This window comes from Canis lupus, chromosome 36 (assembly GCF_011100685.1).
Source record: "Canis lupus familiaris isolate Mischka breed German Shepherd chromosome 36, alternate assembly UU_Cfam_GSD_1.0, whole genome shotgun sequence".
Lineage (NCBI taxonomy): Eukaryota > Metazoa > Chordata > Mammalia > Carnivora > Canidae > Canis > Canis lupus.
This window is the reverse complement of record NC_049257.1, coordinates 14,189,362-14,196,561: the sequence shown is the minus strand read 5'-3', so window position 1 is coordinate 14,196,561 and position 7,200 is coordinate 14,189,362.

The following is a 7,200-nucleotide window of genomic DNA, read 5'->3' as shown; positions in this document are numbered from 1 at the left end:
TTTGCTCTTGGGGAATTTTAAGAAACTGCTGAGCCTTCCAGCCTGCGCCACCTGCCCGCCAAATGAGGAGATCCACTAACAGGTGGCAGTGGGGGGTGGGGAGGACCTCCAGGCAGTGAGAAATCTCCTCTCCTGATGGACAACTTCTGGCTTCCTTGAATGTCGTGAATACATTCTCCTAGCGACCCACTCCAATGTAATATCAAAATATTTTCCTAACAAATCTCGGATCTTCTTTTAAAAAAATCTTTGGGGAATCTTTTTTTTTTTTTTTTTTAATCACAGAAGAGTTTGGATTAATTAGAAAATACTCTCCTGCTTTCCCTTTTTACTATGGAGGAAGAAAAGATTATGGGTAGTTTAGGTAGCATAGGGAAATGTGAAAATATTTTATAGACTAACTTCTCTTACCATAGGCTCAAGTCTTATTCACCTAGAAGAAAGGGCAATAAATTAGAACATGTGAATAAGTCATTTTGAAAATTTGCGTGTGAGGGGAAGGGGCAAGAGGAGTGGAGACATCCATAAGTCATCCATAAGTGTCTGATGAGCCAGGAATGAGTTCCACATCAGTCCCGTCAGGTGTGTGTGCGTGTGTGTGTGTGTGTGTGTGTGTGTGTTTCCTTGGGCATGACACTCAAATCTCTGGTTTTCTCATCTGTAGCATGACTCATCATAATAGCACCTGCTGCACAGTTGTTGAGAAGATCGTATCAGGTAAGGCATTGTAGCACGCATTTGCATATACAAACATGGTATATCTTTCTACTGTTATTCATTCACTTTCTTTCTGCACTAGTGTATTTTAGGTTCATAATGTACCTTTTGCAAGCTTCCTTGGCAATTTACAGAAGGAACAGGTGGTCTTACTTCACTTCCTGCTGAAATGGAAGAGCAGTTGCTACTTTAACCATCTAGGGATGAGATGTAGAGGGAGATCTTATGCAATCCTGCAAGAGGACATCTTGCCAGCCCTCAACTTGGCTCTGAAAACAGAAGACACTCAGGAAATGCTCATGACCTAACTTAGAGCCCAAAACAATGCTAACCGCTAGGAAACATGCCAGTAGTGACACATGCAGGTATCCTCCAATGTAGCCTCCTGTTAGCATACTGCTTCTGGAAATGAGGGGTATCCCAAGTGGAGTCCCCTGATTTGTTTCTCGTTTTGGCTTTAAATGGAGACATTTGGACTAAAGAGCCATAAGTCAGGTTCCCCAAACGATGTTTCTGTTGTTCAGCATCCCCAGGCTGCTTTGTCACTGAAAGAAGGAGCCAGACCTCCCAGTTATGTCACACCCATTTTTCCATTTCACAGAATGCTTGTTACAGTGTTCAGGTTGACTGTATGGCTCAAGTTCAAAACCCAACCACAATATTTCCTGCGGTTTCCACTGCATTTCACTACATGATGCTAAAAAAGTACAAGGGGGAAATACCGCTGTGTCATTATCTAGGAGAAAAACAACGATTTCAGCTTATTTATGGTGGCACAAAGATATCAGACCTAATCTCATCAAAGACTTTGTATTAAGAATCTGTTCTCACATCGAGATGATCATGGTAGTTCTTTTTGATGGTAGTTTCCATAGTTGACAACTCCATATGGAAGACCAAGTGAATCTACTTCACTCATAAAAGGTAAGACTTCTCGTTGCTGTGGCTTAGATATTCTAAAAACATATATGCAGAAAGCCAGATGGACCCTCACTAGCATCTGTTGCTGGTGGCTACCTGGTGGCTGTCCAAAGTAGGAGCAGATTGTCCTGACTGCTGCCTCCTAGCTCTACATGCTGAGTGTCCTATCTGAGCTCTACTCATCTTCATAAACAGAGTTGTTGTGTGAGGATTAAATGAGGTACTTATGCATGCAAAATAATTAACACAGTGCCGTGCATGTAGTAGTTGCTCAATAATTGGTAATATCGTCATCATCATCATCATCATCATCTCATTTCTGCAACTCTTCAGGGATGATGTTGGAGCTCTTAGATCTCTATGCATCACTGTCTAGGGTCAGTCTTCCTTCTATATAACAGAAGTCTCTTATCCTTCTTGCAAAACAAGAGACCCATGTCTTATCTGAGCTTTGCTTTACTGTGAAAATAACGGTAATCTTGTTGCAGTCTTCTTATCTTTCAGGGCTTCTGTTCCTTTTTTTTTTTTTTTTTGAAATTAGAAGATGAGTCAGGGATCTGAAGGGCCTTGTAACTCTGCTACTCCAATTCTAACACATGTCTTAGTAACTGCAGGCCTTGTCAGGCCGGTCCTCCATCTTTGTCATAGTACCTTAGGCAGGACCGGGTCTGTATTGAGAGAATGGTGACCAAAGGCTGTTTTGTGTGGTTGTTTTTCTCTCCCACAGATCTTGCTTCTTGTCCCTGTCATTCTGAGTGCTCTTCTGTGAATCCAATCCTTTCTTATCACACTTAACTTATAAAGTTGGGAAGAGCAAAAATCGGAATATTGCTCTCATCCTTGTCTTTGGACAATCCATTCAAATAACAGACTGTGGTGGGGCTGGCCTACAGCTTGGTTCTGCCATGAACCTCAGCCAATTGGAGAAGGTGCCAACAAAATAAACAGAAACAACAGCTAACATTTATTGAGCACTGTGCTAAGTTTTGACTTGCACTTACTAATTTAATTCTTGTAACTGTCTGAGGTAGGTACTCTTGTTATCCCCAGTGTATAGATGAGGAAAGCAAGGTTTAGAGAAATTAAGTACCCACCTATGGTTAAGCCAGCGCTAAGGGCAGAACTGGGTTTTGACTCCAGTAGTTTGCCCCAAGAGTCTTTGTTCTTAACCACATATGAAACACTTCTGGGCAGATGTATCACAGTTTCTTTTTAAAGGTATTCATCTGGGAAAGATGCTTAGGAGCAAGAAGGTGGACTAGATGAGCTTGTAAGTATTGCTTTACTCCATGATTTTGCCCAACCGATGCCATGTTAATACCATTATATGGTTCTGTAATAGAGTAGCACAAAGTTTGGCTTAAACAACAGAAATTTATTGTCTCCCAGTTCTGGAAGCTAGAATTCAGAAATCAAGACATCCGCAGGGTTGGTTCCCCTAAGATAGCTGTGAGGGAGCGCTCTGTTCCAGGCTTCTCTCATTAGCTTATAGATGGTTGTCTTCCTCCCCTATCACTTCACCTTGCCTGTGTGCTGGTTCCTGTGTCCAGATTTTCCTTTTTATAAGGACACCAGTCATATTGGACTAGGATTTAACCTAATGACCTCACTTTAACTCATTCACCTCCGTAAAGACCCTATCTCCAGCTAAGGTCACATTCTAAGGTACTGGGGCTCCAGCATACCTAGTATTGTGAAGGAACAAAATTGAATACAAGACTGCTCCCCTCTGTCATTTCAAAGTAATGATCAGCATTGTGACTCCATTTCCCCACAGCAAGGAAGTGGTTTACTCAACAGAGAACTGTCCAAGAGGGTTAGCTTTTGGAATTAAACAGGACAACTGTGTTAGTGCCTCTTTTGCTACTTTTAGTCAATAGTCAAGAAAGTAGATCTCTGGGTCTCATCTACAAAAATAGAAAGGACAAGTTTAAGAACTAAAGAAAGGAAATGAAGGTTTTAGTCAGTGGCTAACATTTAGAAGCCCCTGACTGTTGATGACATGTAACAGACTCTCAGTGAATCAAATACCATTCAAGAATCAGATATCCCAGTTTTCTAATTGGTTTCCTAAAAGAGTTAGTTAACCTCTCAGAGAAGAGCAACTTACTTTCAGGACCACTTATTAATGCATTCGAGATTCCACATGCAACCATTAGTGTCAATAAATAGTGCTATACTCTTAAGAACTGCATATAATCAATGCAAATATCTCCTTTTAAATTTTATCCAAGGTAAGGATCATTGCTGCTCTCAATTAGAGAGGAAACAAGGGTGTAGGAAATACAAATTTTAAGATATATTTAATGAAAGGATAACAACACCATGATTTGATGACTTTATACGTTGGTTAAGTCAGGTGCTGATGAAGTAAAATAATGGAATCACAGCTGTGTATGCCTCAAGCTGGACCAGACTTAAAAAGGAAGCTGTCTTTGGGGTAAATACCTAGTAGTGCAATTACTGGGTCATAGGGTAGCTCTGTTTTAACATTTTGAGGAACCTCCACACTGTTTTCCAGAATAGCTGCACCAGCTTGCATTCCCACCAACAGCGCAAGAGGGTTCTCCTTTCTCTACATCCTCGCCAACATTTGTCGTTTCCTGCCTTGTTAATTTTAGCCATTCTGACTGGTATAAGGTGGTATCTCATTGTGGTTTTGATTTGTATTTCCCTGATATGAGTGATGTGGAGCATATTTGCATGTGTCTGTTGGCCATTTGTATGTTGTCTTTGAAGAAATGTCTGTTCATGTCTTCTGCCCATTTCTTGATCAAATTATTTGTTTTGGGGGTGTTGAGTTTAATAAGTTCTTTATAGATACTATATATTCTATATATATAGATAGATAGATATAGATATAGATATAGATATAGATATAGATATAGATATATACTAGCCTTTTATCTGACATGTCATTTGCAAATCTCTTCTCCCATTCTGTAGGTTATCTTTTAGTTTTGTTGACTGCTTTCTTTGCTCTGCAGAAGCTTTTTATCTTGAAGTTTCAATAGTTCATTTTTACTTTTGTTTTCCTTGCCTTTAGAGATGTGTCTAGCAAGAAGCTGCTACAGCCATGGTTGGAGAGGTTGCTATCTGTGTTCTCTAGGATTTTGATGGATTCTTGTCTCACATTTAGGTCTTCTACCCATTTTGAGTTTATCTTTGTGTATAGTGTAAGAAAATGATCCAATTTCATTCTTTTGCATGTGACTGTCCAATTTTCCCAGCACTATTAGGTATTTACCCCAAAGATAAAAATGTAGTGATCTGAAGGGGCCTCTGTACCCTTGGACAATGTTCATACTTAACAATGTCCACAATAGCCAAACTGTGGAAGGAGCTGAGATGTCCTTTGACAGATGAATGGATAAAGAAGACTATTACTCAGTGATATGTTACCAAATATTGGAATATTGGGATATTACTCAGCCATCAAAAATGATGAATACTTGTTATTTACATTGATGTGGATGGAACTGGAAGGTATCATGAAATAAGCCAATTGGGGAAAGACCATTATCATATGGTTTCACTCATATGTGGAATATAAGAGAAAGCCCAGAGGATCATAGGCAAAGGGAGGGAAAACTGAATGGGAAGAAATCAGAGAGGGAGACAAGCCATGAGAGACTCTTAACTCTGGGAAGCAAACTTAGAGGTACTGGAGGGGTAGTAGGTGGGGAGATGGGGTAACTGGGTTATGAGCATTAAGGAGGATGTGTGATGAGAAGAACACTCGGTGTTATATGCAAATGATATATAATTGAACACTACATCTTAAACTAATGATGTACTATATGTTGGCGAATTGAATTTACACTTAAAAAAAGGAAATTGTGAGCATTTGTTTTAAATATTGCTACTCTTTTGTTCATTGAAATTTGATCATATTATGGAGAAAAGTGGAAAAAATCTGTTGAGTCTAACATTGCTACCATTCATGTAAGAATGAGTGCAAGGAGAATATCTATGTGTTAATATTTATCAAAATGTCCCAAGAAAGACACACAAGAAGCTCCCAGCTAGGACGAGACATTTAGTGGGAGGAGAACTTTATTTATTTAAACCATATCTATTTTTACAAGTCAGTCCATGTTTTGAATAACTGCACACATACAACTGGTCAAGGACACACAGGTTCCAAGCTCCTTCCAGCCTCCCCTTCCCTGTGCTGGCTCTGGGGCTGCCTCTGGCCACTGTCTGGAGTGTGGTCTAAGTTCATCTGGAAGTCTATAAATGTGACTTTGGGCACCTGTCTCCTTTATCCTTGTCAGGCTAAGGTGAGCTTTCAAGGCTTGAAGAAATGAAATTTCAGACCTTATGAGAAGTGAGGTGAGAGGCATTTGGCTTGTTGCTCTGTCAGGCTTTAGGGACCAGAAGTTCTTAGCTATCCACTAAGAACCAGAAGTTCTTAGTTCTCATATGTGTCATATCTGAGAAAAACCCCTTGCCCCAATAATAAAATCATAGGTTTGTCTTGAATGACAACCAAGTTGACCACCCTGGCTGCACCATTCTCCAGCATCTCCACCCCAATGGCTGTCTTTATTGTGATTGCCTACCAGCCAGGCTTGCTCTTCAGTCAAACTCTTCCTGGCAAAAAATCTCCTTTATATGGTGCTGAACATGAACTCTATATAACTTCCACCCTTGACTCTGGCCCTACCATTCCATGCCTCCTGGAACAAGTTTAATTTCTGCTTCCCAGGGAGGACCCTTCAAGTGGCTGCCCTGTCTCCTATTTCACAGGCTCTTCTTTCAAATAACTCCAGAGTCTGCAGCTCTCCTTCCACTAAACTGACCTCAGATAAGCTTGATCTCTTGGCCATCCTCTTTGGAATGTCTGTGACTATGAGAAACTGGGGTTCCTAACAGTGAAGGCAACATTTTCCTGGTGCTTTGAGCAGTTGAGAGGGTATATAGCCATCACCAACATTACTCTATATGTTGCAGATTTAAAATTTAAACCAAGATCAAAACATCATTTACTTATTTTTTCCTTGCGGGAGTGGCGGGCAGGGGTGGGCAGTTACATCATACCATTACATCACATTGTTGACTGGCTTTGAGATGACTGTTGCATAATATGCCTCAGTATTTCTATAATGTGGCTCTGAATTCCATGCTTGTTTTTTTTTTGGAACCACAGCAGAACCCTGCATCTTTCCCTATATCGTTTCATCTTATTAGCCCATGGTTAGAATTCAGATTTTAAACCCAGATTCTATCTTCTTAGGTATTCCCCTGGTGGGCTAATAAATCTGCCTCTGTGTCTTCATCTAAATCAGTGATAAAAAGTGCTCCTCTCAGGGACAGAACTCAGATCAGATTCAATTCTACTTTGGAAGTGAAAGAGTGGCCAGTGTGGGGAGGGAGCCCACACAAGACTGGAGTACTTGGAGAGTTTCCTGACCAGATACTTATGTTTATCTCATTCAGAATGAGTACTGGAGTTTGTAAAGTATGGAGATAACTGCTTGTATTTTGCTCATGAAGAAAAGCCCTGTTTTTAGAAAGATGTTAGCAGCTAGGGGTGGAGAGTGTGTAGAAAAATGAGAA